The sequence below is a fragment of the Symphalangus syndactylus genome, chromosome 9 (genome assembly GCF_028878055.3).
Source record: "Symphalangus syndactylus isolate Jambi chromosome 9, NHGRI_mSymSyn1-v2.1_pri, whole genome shotgun sequence".
Classification (NCBI taxonomy): domain Eukaryota; kingdom Metazoa; phylum Chordata; class Mammalia; order Primates; family Hylobatidae; genus Symphalangus; species Symphalangus syndactylus.
In genome coordinates, this window is record NC_072431.2 from 139,195,257 (window position 1) to 139,215,728 (window position 20,472).

The 20,472-nt window shown below is 41.5% G+C and overlaps 1 protein-coding gene and 1 pseudogene across 11 annotated transcripts in view; both read right to left on the minus strand.

Moving 5' to 3' along the window:
* KANK1 (KN motif and ankyrin repeat domains 1) overlaps window positions 1-20,472 on the minus strand; it is a 246,152-nt gene that overhangs the window by 70,957 nt on the left and 154,723 nt on the right. The window lies entirely within an intron of this gene.
* LOC129490455 (eukaryotic translation initiation factor 1-like) lies at window positions 18,777-19,115 on the minus strand (annotated as a pseudogene).

The following is a 20,472-nucleotide window of genomic DNA, read 5'->3' on the forward strand; positions in this document are numbered from 1 at the left end:
GGCACACCAGGAGGATAGGATGGCTCCAATCTCCCTGATGAAGGGGTAATCACCTGACTTTCTCTTGGAAACAGAGGCACTGGTTCAGGTCCACAACATTGAACTTGGAGAGCAATAACTTTTGTGTGAGCAGTCATTGCTGGCTGAATCAAAAGGCAGGCTTTAGGGATAAACACTGTCTTTTAAGAATAGAAGTGAATGTCTACACATTTCTGACAAATGCAGATTTATTAAAAAAAAAAAAAAAAAAAAAAAAAAAAAAAGAGGAGACCGGGAAGACCAGAGAGGGAGGGGTGGGGAAATGAAGGGGCAAAGGAAAGAAGCCCAGTTTCTGGAATTATTCAACTAAGTACGCTTTTAAAAGCTAACAACCACAAAACCCTAAGCCAAACCCTGTTTACTGGCCCCTTGCTAGCCTTGTGTGTTTGCATTCTTGCTCCATAACGGCTTGTAAATACCACCATGTAAAACCTTGAAGACAAACAGAAGACAAGAAGGGACAAGCTGCATGTGCTAGGGGTGAATGAAGTATGTGTCAAGGTATTTGGATGGAGATGTGCCCAGAATCTTCCTAGTCAAGCTTAATAAACTTTGGCCCAAGGTCCTCTCCTGTTATTGAAACTCTTTCATCTGGCAGAAGATCTTTTTCTCAGATCCAAATTGGTGCCTCTCACCCTTCCCCAAACTGGATAATAAAACCAAAATAAGGAGGAAGCCTAAATTAGGAACTATAGGCATATCACTGGTAAAATAACAAGACACTGGTCGGCCGGGCACGGTGGCTCACGCCTATAATCCCAGCACTTCGGGAGGCCGAGGTGGGTGGATCACTTGAGGCCAGGAGTTCGAGACCAGCCTGGCCAACATGGCAAAACCCCATCTCTACTACAACTACAAAAATTAGCTGGGTACGGTGGTACACACCTGTGATCCCAGCTACTTGGGAGGCTGAGGTACAAGAATCACTTGAACAGGGAGGCAGAGGTTGCAGTGAGCCGAGATCATGCCACTGCATTCCAGCCTGCACAGCAGAGTGAGACCCTGTCTAAAAAAAAAGAAGAAGACACTGTCACTGGGGATGGATCCTGGCAGTGTTTATGCAAAGAGAACAGGTGAATATTGTGTATTGATTTTTCTCAGTTATTGTTCATGCTGATAGGCGGCCTCAAATTGTGAGGGCCCGTTCTTCTTAATGCTATGCAGATTCTTATGTCGGTGCATTGTAAAAACCAGAAAAGGTTTGGCCACAGTCCATTCCTGTGTTACAGATCGATAAATTGCTTCTTTTCTCCCTCAGAGGACAGTGCAAACCAGTAAATCTTAAGTGGTACAATGGTGGCTTAGTTCTCCTAGCTAAGAAAAAAAAGACTCCTGTGAAAGGATTTAGGAAAATACATCAACAGAGAAAATAAAGAATCTGTCTTCATCTCTATTTATTTCGGGAGACTGAAGGATGCTGATGCATGTTTTAGTAGATCGCCAAGTAAGGTACAATGAATGACAGAACCATTTCATGAGCTGACCCCATAAATACTTTACATTAGCTAAAATGATACAAATATGAAAAACAGCACACTAGAACTTTGATAAAAATACACCAATGCAAACAAGTAGTTAGATAAAATTGAGATTTGATATATACTCTAGCACTGCTAAACTATCAAATTACACTATCTGAGTTAGAAACAAGATAATGCTGATGATAATATTGATGGTGATGTTGATGGCAGCTAATGTTAATAGACCTCTTACTATTAGTTATTGAAATATAAAATGTAACCCAAAGTGTATCATTAAGTACTACTAATAAAAAAGATGTCACTAATTAAATGATAAAATGCTAATTAAGAAATTACATTCATTATAAGACACATCCTCATTTCAGAGGCCATATGAGAAAAATGCATATCTTACAACTGATGCAATTGTTACATTCAAGGGACTTTTAAAAACACTTAACTGTTATTACCTTGTTTAAACTTCACAACAACCCTACAAAGTATTACCCCTTCTCTCTATTGTATACATAAGAAACAGGGAGTTTTAGAACTTGCTCACATCACACAGCTAGTATGACAGCGCTGACATTTAAAGCTGAGCAATTCAGCCCTAGGGTTCTTGTGATTATGTGATTTAGAGTAAGGGCACTACTGTTTTAAGAAATGAGAACTTAGGGCATAAATGACTGATGCATATACGTAAGGTAGTCACCTTAGTTACGTATATGCTTACTGCAAGGAGGCTTTAAGCAAATCCTTTTTAGATAAGAAAGCTGCATCTCAGAATTTTATGTAATTTTTTTTTCTTTTTTTCTTTTTTGAGACAGTGTCTTGCTCTGTCACCCAGGCTGGAGCGCAGTGGTGCAATCTCAGCTCACTGCAACCTCCGCCTCCCAGGTTCAGGCGATTCTCCTGCCTCAGCCTCCCAAGCAGCTGGGATTACAGGTGTGTGCCACCATGCCCAGCTAATTTTTGCATTTTTAGTAGACATGGGGTTTCACCATGTTGGCCAGGCTGGTATAATATGTTTTTAGAGCAATTGTATTTGCAACCTTATTCCTTGGAGTAACACATTTAAGAGCCCGAAGTACTTACATGACACACAGGAAATTTTTCTCAGTACTTAACCAGTACACTCTTCTCTTTTTTTTTTTTTTTTTTTTTGAGACAGAGTTTCGCTCTGTCACCCAGGCTGGAGCACAGTGGCACCATCTCGGCTCACTGCAAGCTCCGCCTCCCGGGTTCACGCCATTCTCCTGCCTCAGTCTCCCAAGTAGCTGGGACTACAGGTGCCCGCCACCACGTCCAGCTAATTTTTTGTATTTTCAGTAGAGACGAGGTTTCACCATGTTAGCCAGGATGGTCTTGATCTCCTGACCTTGTGATCTGCATGCCTCGGCCTCCCAAAGTGCTGGGATTACAGGCGTGAGCCACCGTGCCCAGCCCCAGTACACTCTTTTATAGACTGCACAGAATTAGTAGAGCAGGCTTGATTATCAACCTTGTTCTTTATATGAATGTCAACTGTTTCAAAAAATCAAATACTTTCTAAACTGAAAAACAAAAAAACAAAAAAAAAATTCCATCAGGTAGGTTCTAAATGCAATGGCAGGAGTTTCAAAAATGCATAAAAAGGGCCGGGCGCGGTGGCTCACGCTTGTAATCCCAGCACTTTGGGAGGCCGAGGAGGGCGGATCACGAGGTCAGGAGATCGAGACCACGGTGAAACCCCGTCTCTACTAAAAATACAAAAAATTAGCCGGGCGTGGTGGCGGGCGCCTGTAGTCCCAGCTACTCGGAGAGGCTGAGGCAGGAGAATGGCGGGAACCCGGGAGGCGGAGCTTGCAGTGAGCCGAGATCGCGCCACTGCACTCCAGCCTGGGTGACAGAGCGAGACTCCGTCTCAAAAAAAAAAAAAAACAAAAACAACAACAACAACAAAAAAAAATCTATAAAAACTAGGGCAGGATACTGGAATCAGATTCTTGCCACTCAAAATAAGAATTATACTTTAAAAATGTAGATGAAAGCTGGCTTCACTCCTCCCCACAGAATAACCAAAATAAATATACATCATCGAGATTATCACCAGCAATCTCCCAGAACTCATGAAAGAGAATGGGTCAGCTCCTGGGGCCACTGAGAAGTAAAGAAAAACAAAAACAACAACAACAACAAAAAACTCCAGCAGACAGTAAGAGAATCAGATTTTCATATCTGTGACACCCTTCCCCCAATCTGCCTGGTATCAAGCACATGTAAAACTTCCCCCAACTCAGATTCTACACTGGAAAAAGTGAGATTAAGTTGGACACATAACTTGCCTATCATCTTGGCTTCTTTGGGAGGAGACCTATCCATGCCTCAACGCATGAGAAGCATCAGGAGTGCCTGAAGGGAGATACCACCCTGTGGACAGCGGGACACAAAGGGAGGAGGCAGGATTACCATCTCCAGCCCTGGAAGCTCCGCTCTGTAACTCAACCAAAGGAGATGCCAAATCAGAGTGGCTGTTCAGCAGCACTACGCTGTAGGAGGTAGATTCCACAGGTCTCTTGGGCATGAACTCCTAGCCAGCCCTTCCATACCACAGGGATAGCTCCTTTGGAACCTCCCCCATTCCAGCCAGGCAATCCTCTGATCCTTTGCTAGAAGAACAGAGGCAAACCTGGGTTTTAAGTACCATCTAGTGCTGAAAAAGAGGCAGTGACCTGGTGGGAAAAACGTGTAAGAAATTCAACAGATAAATTACAAATAATCTCTAAGCAAACATACCAGTAAAAACCAAAACAGACTAGACAGAGAAGACTGGAATAAATAATAAATCCTTTAATGCAAAGACACACACATATATCCATAAGAACCTGGAACCATGACCTCCCCAAATGTATAAAGCAAGGAACCAGTGACTGACCCTAATGAGATGATGATTCATGAGCTCTCTGACCAAGAATTCAAAATAGCAGTTTTATGGAAACTCAGGGATCTCCAAGATAACACGGAAAGGCAATTCAGAAACTTATCAGAGGAATGTAACAGAGATTGAAGTGATAAAAAATCAAACGAATCTTGAAACTGAAAAATATATTTGCTAACTGAAAAATTTATTGGAGGCTCTCAACAGCAGAATGCATCAAGCAGAGGAAAGAATCAGTGAGCCCAAAGACAGGCTCTTTGAAATTACATACAGGAGAAAAAGTAAAATGAAAAGATATTATACAAACATTGCCTACGAGATATAGAAAATTACCTTAAAAGACCAAATCTAAGAATTATTGGTGTTCAAGAGAAAGTTGAGCAAGAGTGAGGGGTAGAAAAAAAGCTTACTCAAATAATAACAGAAAACTTTCCAAAATATGAGAAAAATATCCAAGTAGAGGAAGGTCAGAAAACACTTAACAGATTTAACCCAAATAAAACTACACCCAAGGCATATAATAATAAAACTCTCAAAGGTCAAGGACAAAAAGAGGATACTAAAAGCAGCAAGAAAAAAGGAGGAAATAACATACAAAGAAACTCTACTTCATTTGGCAACACACTTCTCAATGGAAACCATATAAGTCAGGAGGAAGTGCAATGAGATTTTGAAAGTGCTGAAAGAAAAAAACCCCAAAAAACCCTGCTATCGTCAAATACTTTATCCAGCAAACAGCACAAATATCCTTCAAGTAGAGAAAGTCTTTTTCTGACAAACAAAAGCTATCCTTCAAGGAGAGAGAGTCTTTTTCTGACAAAAGCTAAGAGAATTTACCACCACTAGATCTGTCTTACAAGAAATGTTAAAGAGGGTTCTTCAATCTGAAATGAAAAAAACATTAATGTGCAAAAAGAAAACATTTGAAGGTATAAAACCTACAGGTAACATCAAGTATAGAAACCCCCAGAATATCCAAATACTGTAATTGTCATGTGCAGTCCACCCATAAGTTACCCATAAGTCTAGTATGACACCTAGAAGACAAATCTATGAAAAACCATAACAGCTACAGCAACCTGTTAACAGATAGGCAATATAAAAATATGTAAATTGAGACCAACAAAAGTCAAAATGTCAGGGGATGGAATTAAAGATGGAGGGTTGTTTTAAAGTTTTTTATTTATTCTTTTTTTGTGATCTAAGACAGGGATTTCCAACCCCTGAGCCATGGACCAGTACTGGTCTGTGGCATGCTGGGAACCAGGTCACACAGCACTGCCTGCTCCACCTCCTGTCAGATCATCAGCAGCACAGATTCTCATAAGAGTGCAAAAACCCTATTGTGAACTGCAAGTGCGAAGGATCTAGGCTGAGCGTTCCTTACGAGGATTTAATGCCTGATGATCTGAGGTAGAACAGTTTCATCCCAAAACCATCCCCACTGCCCGACCTACGGAAAAATTGTCTTCCATGAAACTGGTCCCTGGTGCCAAAACAGACTGGGGACTGCTTATCTAAGAAAAGCTGTCATCTCTTTAAAATAACTTGTTATATCTGTAAGATGTTTTCTATAAGCCTCATGGTAACCACAATGTAAAAACCTATAATAAACATGCTAAAAAAAAAAAAAAATTAAAACATAGTTCCAGAGAAAGTCACTTAACCATAAATGATGACAGGAAGAAAGGAGGAGAAGAGTTACAAAACAACCAGAGAATGGCGTGAACCCCAGGGGGCGGAGCCTGCAGTAAGCTGAGATCACGCCACTGCACTCCAGCCTGGGTGACAGTGAGACTCCGTCTCAAAAAAAAAAAAAAAAAACCAAAATACAAGAAACAAAATGGTAATTCTCCATTCAGAAATTTATCAGAGAAATTTAACAAAGAGACATTATTCAAAAAACCAAACGGAAGTCTTAGAACTATTAATACATTTGATGGACTAAAATTCACCTCCCAAGTATATAAAGCAAACATTAATGATACAAAGAGAGAGACTGTAACACAATAGTAGTGGAGGAAGTCAAATACCCCACTTTCACCAATAAACAGATCATCTAGACAGAAAATTAACAAAGAAACCATTGTATCAAACTACACATCAGACCAAACAGGTCTAACTGATCTTTATAAAACACTTCACGCAACTATTCAGAATACACATTTGTTTCATCAGTACATGGAACATTCCCCAGAATAAACCATATTTTAGGCCACAAAACAAGTCTCAACAAATTTTTAAAAGTAGAAATCACATCAAGCATTTTTTCTAACCACAATGGAATAAAACTAGACATCAATAACAAGAGGAATTTTGGGCTGGGTGTGGTGGCTCATACCTGTAATCCCAGCACTTTGGGAGGCTGAGGTGGGCAGATCATCTGATGTCAGGAGTTTGAGAACAGCCTGACCAACATGGCAAAACCCTGTCTAATTAAAAATACAAAAATTAGCTGGGTGTGGTGGTGTACACCTGTAATCCCAGTTACTTGGGAGGCTGAGGCAGGAGAATCACTTGAACCCAGGAGGTGGAGGTTGCAGACTGTGCCACTGCACTGCAGCCTGGGTGACAGAGTGAGTCTCCATCTCTAAAAAACAAAAAACAAAAAAACTTTTGGAAATTATACAAAAACATGGAAATTAAACAACATGCTCCTGAATAAACAATGAGTTGATGAAGAAATAAGAACATTTAAAAATTTCTCAAAACAAATAAAAATGGAAACACAACATACCAAAAATCTATGGAATACAGTAAACACAGTACTAAGAGGGAGGTTTATAGCAATAAACATCTACATCAAAAAAGTTGAAAGACTTCTAAAAGACAACCTAACAATGCAGCATCTCAAGGAACTGCAAAAGCAAGACCAAGCCAAACCCAAATTTACTAGAAGAAAGGAAATAATAAAGATCAGAGCAAAAATAAATGAAACTGAGATTAAAACATTACAGAAGATCAACAAAAGTTTAGTTAAAAAAGAAAAAACTGACAAAACTTTAGAAAGACTAACTAAAAAGAGAGGACCCAAATAAATAAAATCAGAAACCAAAAAGATACAAAACAACAGAGACCACAGGAGTATAAAGAATCATTAGAGACAATTGCCAACAAATAGAAAAATCTAGAAGAAAAAGATACGTTTCTGGACATATACAACCAAAATTGAACCATGAAGAAAGAGAAAACCTCGATAAACCCATAGCAAGTAATAAGATCAAAGACAGAATTAAAAGTCTCCTATCAAAGAAAAGTCTAGGATCTGATGAATTCTACTAAACATTTCAAGAAGAACTATAATAATTCTGCTCAAACTCTTAAAAAAAAAAATTGAAGAGGAAGGAATGCTCAAAGTCATCCTGCAAGGCCGGCATTACCCTGATACCAAAACCAGGTAAGGCCATAATAATAATAATAAAAAAAAAAGACAATGATAGGTTAATTCCACTGATGAACACAGAAAAATCCTCAACAAAAAATATTAACAAACTGAGTTCAACAACATATTAAAAAGATCATTCAACATTATCAAGTGGGATTCATCCCAGGGATGCAAAGATCGTTCAGCACATGCAAATCAATAAATGTGATATACATTAACAGAACCAAGAACAAAAAACATATGATCATTTCAATAAGTGCTGAAAAGTATTCAATAAAATTCAATATCCCTTCTGATAAAAACCCTCAACAAACCGGGTACAGAGGAAACATACCTCAAAATAATAAAGGCCATATATGACAAATCCACAGCTGACATCATACCAAACAGGGAAAATCTAAAAGCCTTTCCACTAAGATCTGGAACAAGACAAGGGTGTGCACTTTCACTACTTTCATTCAACATAAAGTGGAAGTCCTGGCCAGACAGTTAGTCAAGAAAAATAAATAAAGGTATTCATATTGGAAAGAAAGAAGTCAAATTTGCTTTGAATGTAGATGACTGGATCTTCTATTTTTAAAAACCAAAAAACTATTAGAAGTAATAAGTGAATTCAGTAAAGTTACAGGATACAAAGCCAACATACAAAATTCAGTAGGATTTATATATACCAATAGTGAACAATCTGAAAAAGAAAGAAAGCAATCTAATTTATCATATCTACATAGAATGTAAAATACCCAGGAATCTTTTTTTTTTTTTTGAGACAGGGTTTTGCTCTGTCACCCAGGTTGGAGTGCAGCAGCGTGATCACAGCTCACTGCAGTCTTCATCTCTCGGTCTCAAGCAATCCTCGGACTTCAGCCTCCCAAGTAGCTGCAACCACAGGCACATGCCACCACGTCTGGCTAATATTTTGATTTTTTTGTAGAGATGAGGTCACACTATGCTGCCCAGGCTGGTCTCAAACTCCTGGGCTCAAGCAATTCTCCTACTTTGGCCTCTCAAAGTGTTGGGACTGCAGGTGTCAGCCACTGTGACTGGCCCCTAAGAATCAATTTAACCAAAGTTGTGAAAGATCTTTACAAGGATCACTATAAAACACTGATTAAATAAATAGAAGATGAATCAAAAAATGGAAAAGATATTATTCCATGCTCATGGATTGAAAGAATATTGTTAAAATGACAATCCTACCCAAAGCAACTTACTGATTCAATGTAATCCCTATCAAAATACCAATGATATTCCCCATAGAAATAGAGCAGACAATCCTAAATTTTATATGGAGCCACAAATAACCAATCTTGAGCAAACAGAGCAAAGCTGGAGGCCTCACACTACTTGACTTAAAAATATACTACAAGGCTATAGTAGCCAGATCAGCATGGTACTGGCATAAAAAACAGACACAAACATCAACTGAACAGAATAGTGAACCCAGATATAAATTCATGCCATTTGCAGCCAACTAATTTTTGACAGAGATGCCAACAACATGCAACAGGGAAAGGACAGTCTCTTCAATAAATGGCACTGGGAAAACTGGACAACTATATGTAGAAGAATGAAACTAGACCTCTATCTCTCACCATGTACAAATATCAAATACAAATGGATTTAGACTTAAATCTAACAACTGAAATTATAAAACTACTAAAAGAAAATATTGGGGAAATGCTCCAGGACACTGGTCTGGGCAAAAATTTTTTAAGTTCTCAAAAGCAAAGGCAACAAAAGCAAAAATGGACAAGTGCGATTACATCAAGCTGAAAAGCTTCTGCACAGCAAAGGAAACAATCAAGAAGGTGAAGAAACAACCCATAGAATGAGAGAAAGTATTTGCAAACTACCCATCTGACGAGATAAATAACCAGAATACATAAGGAGCTCAAACAACTCAATAGCAAAAAGTCACTAATCTGATTTTAAAAAGGGCAAAAGGCCTGAACAGATATTTCTCAACAGAGGACAAACAAATGACCAATGGGTATAAGAAGTGCTCAACATCAGTAAGAATCCAGAAAATGCAAATCAAAACCACAATGAGATATAATCTCACCCCAATTAGAATAACTTTTATCAAAAAAGACAGGGAATAACATGCTGGTGAGGATGTAGAGAAAGAAAAATCCTCACACATTGTTGGTGGGAATGTAAATTAGTACAGCCACTATAGAAAACAGTTCAGAGGTTCCTCAAAAATGTAAAGGTGGAATACTATATGATACAGCAATTCCACTACCAAGTATTTATCTAAAAGAAAGAAAACCAATACATTGAAGAGAGATCTGTACTTGCATGTTTATTGCAGCACTATTCATATTAGACAAAATATGGAATCAACCTAAGTGTCCATCAATGGATGAATAAAGAAAATGTGGAGGCCAAGGCAGGTGGATTGCTTGAGTCCAGGAGTTCAAGACCAGCCTGGACAACATAGCAGGACCCCAACTCTACAAAATAATAATAAATATTTAAAAAGAAAATGTGGTACAAACACACAATAGAATATTATCCAGCCATAAAAAGAATTAAATTCTGTTTGGAGCAAGATGGATGAAACTGGGGGTCATTATGTTCAGTGAAACAAGCAAAGCACAGAAAGACAAATATCGCATGTTCTCACTCATATATGGGAGCTACAAAAGTGAATCTCATGAAGATAAGAGAGTAGACTGGTGGTTACCGGAGGCTGGGAAGGGTAGCGGGGATGGGGGATGAAGAGCAGTTGATTAATGGGTACAAATACACTTAGAAGAAATAAGATTTGGTGTTCGATAGATCAGTAGGATAACTACAGTTAACATTAATCAAGTGTATATTAATACACTGAAAATGGCTTGAAGAGAATAATTCAAATGTTCCTAGCATAAACAGATAAATATTTAAGATGATTGATATCCCAATTATCCTGATTTGCTTATATGAATGTATCAAATTATCACATGGGCCCCCGAAATATGTACATTTAATATATATCAATTTTAAAAACGAAAAATATGAAAAGAGAGCCCTTCCCTTCCTTCCCTCCCTCCCTCCCTTCCTTCCTTCCTTTTCCCTCTGTGGCCCAGGCTGCATGTAATCTACTCGGCTCACTGCTGCCCCGCACCGCGGACTGCCTGGGACTACCAGCGCTCGCCAGCCTGCTTTTCCTCCTTTGGCTGCAGGCGCGGTTTCGCCATGTTGGACACGCTGCTCTCCAGCTCCTGACCCCGAGTACTCTGCCCGCCTCGGCCTCCCGAACTGCTGGGACTGCAGGCGGAGTCTCGCTCACTCGGTGCTCCGTGTGGCCCGGGCTGGAGTGCGGTGGCGTGGTCTTGGCTCGCTGCAGCCTCCGCCTCCCAGCCGCCTGCCTTGGCCTACCAGGGTGCTGGGATTGCAGCCCCTGCCCGGCCGCCGCCCCGTCTGGGAGGTGAGGAGCGTCTCTGCCCGGCCACCCTATCTGGAAAGAAGTGCGGAGCGCCCCTGCCCGGCCACCCTGTCTGGGAAGAAGTGAGGAGCGCCTCTGCCCGGCCACCCATCGTCTGGGAAGAAGTGAGGAACGCCCCTGCCCGGCCACCCATCGTCTGGGAAGTGAGGAGTGCCTCTGCCCGGCCACCCATCGTCTGGGAAGTGAGGAGCGCCTCTGCCCGGCCACCCATCGTCTGGGAAGAAATGAGGAGCGCCTCTGCCCGGCCACCCATCGTCCGGGAAGAAATGAGGAGCGCCTCTGCCCGGCCACCCATCGTCTGGGAAGTGAGGAGCGCCTCTGCCCGGCCACCCATCGTCTGGGAAGAAGTGAGGAGCGCCTCTGCCCGGCCGCCCATCGTCTGGGAAGAAGTGAGGAGCGCCTCTGCCCGGCCACCCCTCGTCTGGGAAGTGAGGAGCGCCTCTGCCCGGCCACCCATCGTCTGGGAAGAAATGAGGAGCGCCTCTGCCCGGCCACCCATCGTCTGGGAAGTGAGGAGCGCCTCTGCCCGGCCACCCATCGTCTGGGAAGAAATGAGGAGCGCCTCTGCCTGGCCACCTCGTCTGGGAAGTGAGGAACGCCTCTGCCCGGCCACCCATCGTCTGGGAAGAAGTGAGGAGCGCCTCTGCCCGGCCGCCCGTCGTCTGGGAAGAAGTGAGGAGCGCCTCTGCCCGGCCGCCCGTCGTCTGGGAAGTGAGGAGCGCCTCTGCCCGGCCACCCCGTCTGGGAAGAAATGAGGAGCGTCTCTGCCCGGCCGCCCCATCCGGGAAGAAATGAGCAACGCGTCTACCCGGTCGCCCCGTCTGGGAAGTGAGGAGCGCCTCTGCCCGGCCACCCCGTCTGGGAAGAAATGAGGAGCACCTCTGCCTGGCCGCCCCATCTGGGAAGAAGTGAGGAGCGTCTCTGCCTGGCCGCCCGGTCTGGGAAGTGAGGAGCGCCTCTGCCCGGGCGCCCCGTCTGGGATGTGGGGAGCGCCTCTGCCCGACCGCCCCGTCTGGGAGGTATACCACGGAGGCCAGAAGCAATCTGGGGGCTGGACGTGGTGGCTCACGCCTGTGGTCCCGGCACTCTGGGGGGCCGAGGCGGGTTGATCACTTCGGGCTAGGAGTTGGAGACCAGTCTGGCCAACATGGCGAAACGTATGAAAAATACAACAGACAAACCAACCAACAAATTCAGTGACAACAAAACAGGTCTATCCTGGAGTCATACTCTAATTTTTCCTATTTTCTTCCCTTTCTGATCCTTTATCCCACTTTCTTTTTCTTCCTCTTCCTTCTCCTTCTTCGTCAAATAGAGGATTGAGTTATTATCATTGATCCATATAAAGTCCCTCTCTCATTTATTTTGATTCCCACTCCCCATTTCTATTCCCCGTCTTCCCATGTGCAACCTTCCTAATATGTTTGATACGCATCTTTTTGTTTGTATGTATTTTTAGAAAATGTTTGTTTTTGTGTGCAAAAAAATTAATAAAAAAATAATAATAACAACAAAAAAGAAAAATATGAAAGGAGAAACCATTTTGATATGAAAGTTCTAGATCTTTTTATAATACATCACAGTATTTTTGTTCATTTAACAATAAAATTTAAAAGGCAATATAATTAACTTTACCTAAAATCTGGAAAAGACAGAATATACAAAAATTATTCAATCTTGCAACCTTAACAATTGTTATCACTGGAAGCTACTTTCAATATTTTATGTACTTGTATGAATATTTTAATTAATTACCATAATACATTTTAAAGACCTACAATATCCTAGAATATGTACAGGCACTCTTTAGTTTCTATGTTGGAGGCATAACAAAGACTAAGGCATTGTACCTTCACACACTAGGGCTGGAGGCAAATATTATAGAAACAATTATAAGAGTAGTGTATACACAGTTCAATTCTAATCCATAAAAAGGTAGTCTTATTTTGCCTGAAAATGGTGCAAGTGGCCAAAAAAATTATTCATAATAAGAGATCACTTGGCCTAAGTCTTTAAGGATGAGTGAGTGCTTTTCAGGACAAGAAAGATGGAAGAGCATTGTAGGCAGAGGGGATGGCACATGCAAAGGCGAAGGATGAGAAAAAGGGCATGGCAAGTAGCAGCTGGGGCCAGAGCACGGTCTCCTTATGAGGGCTTAGTCGTAAATGAAGCAAACTGCCAGAGACAAACGTGACCTTTGTAAGGAGACTGGGTAATGAAGAGGAACCTTAAGGAACTAGATTCTACAAGAACCAAACTGAAAAACACACATACACAAATACAAATATTTTACCCTAACAAAAATGCAGAGCTCATTTGATTTCTTCAAGTAAGTTAGCCTTTCATATGGACAACCAAAAACCTGTCTTATTACGCATCAAGTATGATTACTCACAAATTCCTGTAGACTACACAAAAATAGTCAATAATTAAAGTAACAAAAGTATGTCGGAGTAGAAACTCTGGCCATAGTTTATTATCTGATTATCTTCTGGTGATTTCCCATACTGGCTCCTACCATAGGAAGAGTAGGGGTAATATTAACCAGCTCTTAGACATTTTGCAACCAAATTACCCAGCATGACCCAATCCCATTTGGCTTCCTCGAATATAGTAGATAATTTTCTTGGTATGAGTGGGTTAGAGATGAAGAGAAATCTCAATTATGGATCAAGATCTAAATTATAATCTGTGTTAGTCAGTTTCTATTGCTACAAAGCAATACCTGAGACTGGGTAATTTATAAAGAAATGAGGTTTATTTTGCTCATGGTTCTGCAAGATGTACAGGAAGTGCAATGCCAGCATCTGCTTCTGGTGAAGGCCTCGAGAAACTTAGAGAAGGAAAGGGGGAGCCGGCATATTACATGGTGAGGTGTGGAGCAAGAGAGCGAGAGGGAAAGTGCCAGGCTCTTTTTTAACAACCAGCTCTCTCATGAAGTCAGGGGAAAAAGCTCATTACTATAGGAAGGCACCAAGCCACTCATGAGGGATCTTTCCCCATGACCCAGACATCTGCCACCAGGCCCCACCTCCAACATTGGGGATCACATTTTAACATGAAATTTGGAGGGGACACAGATCCCAACCAGATCAGAATCATACTTGGATACAGGCTTTCATTTCTAATGTAGGAAAAAGGTTGAGATTTGCTTATTAGGGAAATTTTATGCTGTGTTTGTCCAAATGATTATACTTGCAACTTTATTCTTTGGGGTAATATAGGTAAGAAGCTGGTGGAGGTATTTTTATCACAGGCACAAGAACAAATTAAAATTTTGACAATAAAGAGAATATATGGAAGAAACAACAGTAAATAAATTTATTTATTCATTCAACAAATGAGTGCCCATTGTGTGCCAGGCACTGTTTTTGGCACTTAAGATACAGCAATGAACAAATTAAATACCTACCCACCCTCTCCCCCAAAGTAATCTAACTACAGAACTGAGCTTTAGGCCCAAAGAAAATTAAATGTAGGTTCATACCGTGCTTAACAGATTAGCTGTACTAAAAGCTAATACCTGACTCATCTTTTTTGCCTTAGATATTAGTTCATTCTCACAATGCTAATAAAGACACACCAGAGACCGGGTCATTTATAAAGGGAAGTGGTTTAACTGACTCACAGTTCAGCATGGCTGGGGAGGCCTCAGGAAACTTACAATCATGGCAGAAGGGGAAGCAAACGCATTCTTCTTCACATGGCAGCAGCAAGGAGAAGTGCCAGGCAAAAGTGGAGAAAGCCCCTTATAAAACCATTAGATCTCATGAAAACTCATACAAGAACAGAATCGGAGTAACTGACCCCATGATTCAATTACCTCCCACCAAGTCCCTCCCACGACACATGACATTATGGGAACTACAATTCAACATGAGATCTGGGTGAGGATACAGCCAAACCATACCACCTTATTTGAAGAGTTCCCATGATAGCATCTGCCTCCTTGTGTCCCAAAGTGGGCATGAGTGTGTTCAGCCTTCCTAGAAAACCTCACTGCTCATCCATTCTACATCATGAAAGTAAACAGTATCTTTCCAAGAGTGTACACAGGGCTGCACTGCCAAGGAACAGGTTAAAACCATCTCGGAGCCTGCACATGCTTTCAGAATCCCGTGCTGGCTCTGCTCCAGCTGGGTCTCTGAGACCCACAGAGCTTACTGAACATTTAAAGATAAGTGACACTTGCAAAGTTTCTTTCCAAGAAACTGTCTGTGGTGAAGGTTTACCAGATCATGAAAACCTAGGCCGAAAATCAGCTGTTCTGTTACAAAACAAAGCAGCAATAGATAGTCTAAAGAAGAGCATCTGAATGGAAATCAGAATGATTAAACTTTCTTCTTTTTCAGTTAATCAACTTTATGTTTCTTCCTGACTTGGGAGGAAAATAATTTTATGACTCAGTATAGGTACGATAAAACAGTATTTATTGATTTGCTTTCATTTGTTTGTAATAGATTTAGGGAAAACAGACCCTAGCAGAAACCTAAACCTTGACTTTATAAATATGACTGTATTAGTGGGGTCTTGGTCTTACTAAGCAAGCATTCCTACTGCTGGTAGTCTCAACTAAAATATCGGTGCTTTTACCTATTTAAGCATTAAAGAACAACAATGTAGTAGCCACAGATATAACAGTTAGTTTAGTATTATTTGAAAGGCTTTCTGTTCATTTCTTGTTTATTTTAAATGTACAGTTCTCATTTATTTTCTGCTTTAGCAAAAATTTTTCCTTCATTTCCACTGAGATTGGATTCTTATATGACCTTCTCTGATCAACTCTTAAATTGATGAATACTGTTAATGACAAGCTCAAGTGTGCCTGCGATTGTCGCTAAGTAAAAGGGGGACATGCAACACATCCTCAGATTCATTTTTTTCTGAAAACAAGTTTTATTTAAATAAGGGTTTAGGCCTGGTGTGGTGGCTCACGCCTGTAATCCTAGGACTTTCGGAGGCCGAGGTGGGTGGATCACCTGAGGTCAGGAGTTTGAGTCCAGCCTGACCAACAAGGCGAAACGCCATCTCTACTAAAAATACAGAAATTAGCCAGGCATGGTGGCGGGTGCCTGTAATCCCAGCTACTCGGGAGACTGAGGCAGAAGAATCACTTGAACCCAGGAGGCGGAGATTTCAGTGAGCCCCGGGTGACAGAGCTAGACTCTGTCTCCAAAAAAAAAAAAAAAAAAAAACTAATTTTTGTATAAGGTGTAAGGAAGGGATGCAGTTTCAGCTTTCTAAATATAGCTAGCCAGTTTTCCCAGCATCACTTATTAAACAGGGAATTCTTTCTCCATTTCTTGTTTTTGTCAGCTTTGTCAAAGATCAGATGGTTGTAGACGTGTGGTGTTATTTCTGAGGCCTCTGTTCCGTTCCATTGGTCTCTATCTCTGTTTTGGTACCAGTACCATGCTGTTTTGGTTACTGTAGCCTTGTAGTATAGTTTGAAGTCAGGCAGCACGATGCCTCCAGCTTTGTTCTTTTTGCTTAGGATTGAATTGGCAATGTGAGCTCTTTTTTGGTTCCATATGAACTTTAAAGTAGTTTTTCCCAATTCTGTGAAGAAAGTCATTGGTAGCTTGATGGGGATGGCACTGAATCTATAAATCACCTTGCACAGTATGGCCGTTTTCACGATATTGATTCTTCCTATCCATGAGCATGGAATGTTCTTCCATTTGTTTGTGTCCTCTTTTATTTTGTTGAGCAGTGGTTTGTAGTTCTCCTTGAAGAGGTCCTTCACGTCCCTTGTAAGTTGGATTCCTAGTTATTTTATTCTCTTTGAAGCAATTGTGAATGGGAGTTCACTCATGATTTGGCTTCTACCCACCTGACAAAGGGCTAATATCCAGATTCTACAAAGAACTTAAACAAATTTACAAGAAAAAAATCAAACAACCCCATCAAAAAGTGGGCGAAGGATATGAACAGACACTTCTCAAAGGAAGACATTTATGCAGCCAACAGACACATGAAAAAATGCTCATCATCACTGGCCATCAGAGAAATGCAAATCAAAACCACAATGAGATACCATCTCACACCAGTTAGAATGGTGATCATTAAAAAGTCAGGAAACAACAGGTGCTGGAGAGGATGTGGATAAATAGGAACACTTGTACACTGTTGGTAGGAGTGTAAACTAGTTCAACCATTGTAAAAGACAGTGTGGCAATTCCTCAAGGATCTAGAATTAGAAATACCACTTGACCCAGTGATCCCATTATTGCGTATATACCCAAAGGATTATAAATCATGCTACTATAAAGACACATGCACATGTATGTTTATTGTGGCACTATTCACAATAGCAAAGACTTGGAACCAACCCAAATGCCCATCAATGATAGACTGGATTAAGAAAATGTGGCACATATACACCATGGAATACTATGCAGCCATTAAAAAGGATGAGTTCATGTCCTTTGTGGGGACATGGATGAAGCTGGAAACCATCATTCTCAGCAAACTATCGCAAGGACAGAAAACCAAACACCGTATGTTCTCACTCATAGGTGGGAACTGAACAATGAGAACACTTGGACACAGGGTGGTGAACATCACACACTGGGGCCTGTTGTGGGGAGGGGGAAGAGGGGAGGGATAGCATTAAGAGAAATACTTAATGCAAATGACGAGTTAATGGGTGCAGCACACCAACATGGCACATGTATACATATGTAACAAGCCTGCATGTTGTGCACATGTACCCTAGAATTTAAATTTAAAAAAAGGGTTTAAATACATTACACATAACATTAAAACTGGAGGGGAAAAAAAAAAATAAACCTCAAAATCAGTTTGTTACTTCCCATGGCATTGGACAGCTGTTGCCATTAAGTTGCAAGCTCTACAGCTAGCTACATGACTGGTACATCAGTTTGAGATTTGTTCCCTTGTCAAAGGTTTAACTTTGATGGAAGGTTGGCCTCACATTCTGGTGTGTGGACATCCCTTAGCTAGGACATGTCTGGTCAAAAAGACCTTTGTGGAAAGCCAGATGTCCCATCACCTCGCTGTTGGGAAGGGGGACTCTCTAAAACTCTGCCCCTGGTCAGGTTGTAGACACCAAGGGATCTTTCTTTGACCACCAAAGGCTCCCTTCCAGTGGTAGAATTGCTGTTGCTGCCTTACCCCATCGCCTCCTCTTAGATTCACCAAGGATCGTTCGGGTGGTGACAGTCTCTTAGGGCAGGGAACTCTACAGAGGGAGAGCGGAGATGCTTCTGGCCAGACATAGTTGTCTATGACCTTAGGGCTCTGGGTGTGGCTGAAACATGAGGGTATTGCTTTGTTTCAGGCTTGACACTGCCAGGCACCTACTGCTTGACCTCTGTTTAAATGAGGGACTTCAAGACTAGACAGCATGGTTCTTTTCAGTTTACTACATGAAGGAGTTACACTAGGTCAAGTTAAAAGCAGACCACAAATGGTTACGTTATACAAGCTGTGAGGTTTTTAAACTGGTGACAAGGGACAGAAAGGAAATTCTACTCATTGCAAGGAAAACCTCACTCAAGCTTCAGCGAGCCACAGCACTTAAAACCCATGAACATTTAGCTGGTTGTCCTTAGTCATTCCAGTCTCAAAGAGGAACTGGCACATGTTCTTGCGATGGTCACCCTGTAGCTGAATGACCTCCATATTCTGGATGCTCAATTACAGTACCATTGCAGGCAAATTTCTTTTTAAATGCCTTCATTGGTTTCCTTTTATCATAATCATCAGCAATCCCTTAGACAGTAGTAAGGGTCTTCCTGCCATTTCTCTGTTGGATGAATTCTTATATGGATAATCCTCAGTGCCAGCAGGAAGGTCATCACCCTTACTTGTATCAGCAAAGGGGTGAAAAGAGTGAAGATTCTGGATTACGGACATATGATTCCTTTTCCTCAGTGGAAATGGCTGCAAAAGGGGGCAGTGGCGGGAGAAGAGGGAGCTGAGTCCTTGGCAGTGGCAGCTCAGTGACTCGGGCCTCTTCAGATTCTTAACCTTAAAACACTAGTGCTTGATACAGTTTGGATTTGAGTCCCCACCCAAATCTTATGAGTTATAATCCTCCGTGTTGGAAGAGGGGCCTGGTGGGAAGTGATTAGATCACAGGGGCGGCCTTCCCCGAGAACTGGTCGTTTAAAAGTGCGTAGCATTACCTGCTTCCCTCTTTTTCTCCTGCTCCCACCGCGTAGGACATGCCACCTTCCCCTTTGCGTCCACCATGATTGTAAGTTTCCTGAGGCTTCCCAGCCATGCTTCCCTTGCAGCCTGTGGAACTGTGAGTCAGTGAAGCCTTTTTTCTTTATAAATTACCCAGTCTCAGGTAGTTCTTTATAGCAGTACAAGAACAGACTAAAACAGTTCTCAAAGTGGGTTCCCAGAACAGCAGCATCAGCATTACCTTCTGGGAACTTGTTAGAAATCCAAATTTTGGGGCCCATCCCAGACCTACTGAGGCAGGAACTCTGGGTTTGGGGCCCTGCAATCTGCATTTTGATAACCCTCTAGGTGACTCTGAGGTAGGCCAAAAGTTCTCAAAATCCCTATCTTCAAAGATGGGTTAACTGGGAAAAAATTATGCCCTAAGGCTCCAAGAGCCAAGAATATCCTCTGATTTTAAGAAAATGATACCTAGGGATTTAGAAAACATCCCCCAGGAAGCCTAACTTTGTTTCACTCATTTATTCAAAAATATTGACTGAGAACTCAGCATGCAATAGACACAGTGCTGGGCACTACAGTGGTGAACAAAATAAACTCAGTTCTTGCCTTTTTGAGGCTTATAGGCACGAACTGTATGTGCACAAACAAAAAAAGTTATAAACGTATTATGCTAAATGCAATGAAGAAGAAAAAAACAGGTGTTGAGTGAGAATAACAGAAGTACCCTTCCTTAGGACTGAAGTTGAGGGTATGCAGATGTATAGGAATGGGTGGTCCTTAAGGGTCTTTCCAGGGAAACAATATTGAAACTAAGACCTGAAGGATAAGTAGGAGTTAACTACGGGGAAGGTGGAAGGTAAAAACGGTCCCAGGAACAGCATCCAGCCCAGAAATAGACCCACATAAATGTGCCCATGCGATTTTTGACAAAGGCATTTCAGAAAAGAAAAACTCTTTCAGAAAAGGAAGGAAAGTCTTTTCAACAAACAGTGCTACAGCAATCTGATAGCTACAGCTATCTATAGTCAAAATAATGAATCTTCTTAACCTTCTGTCTTATACAAAAGTTAATTCCAAA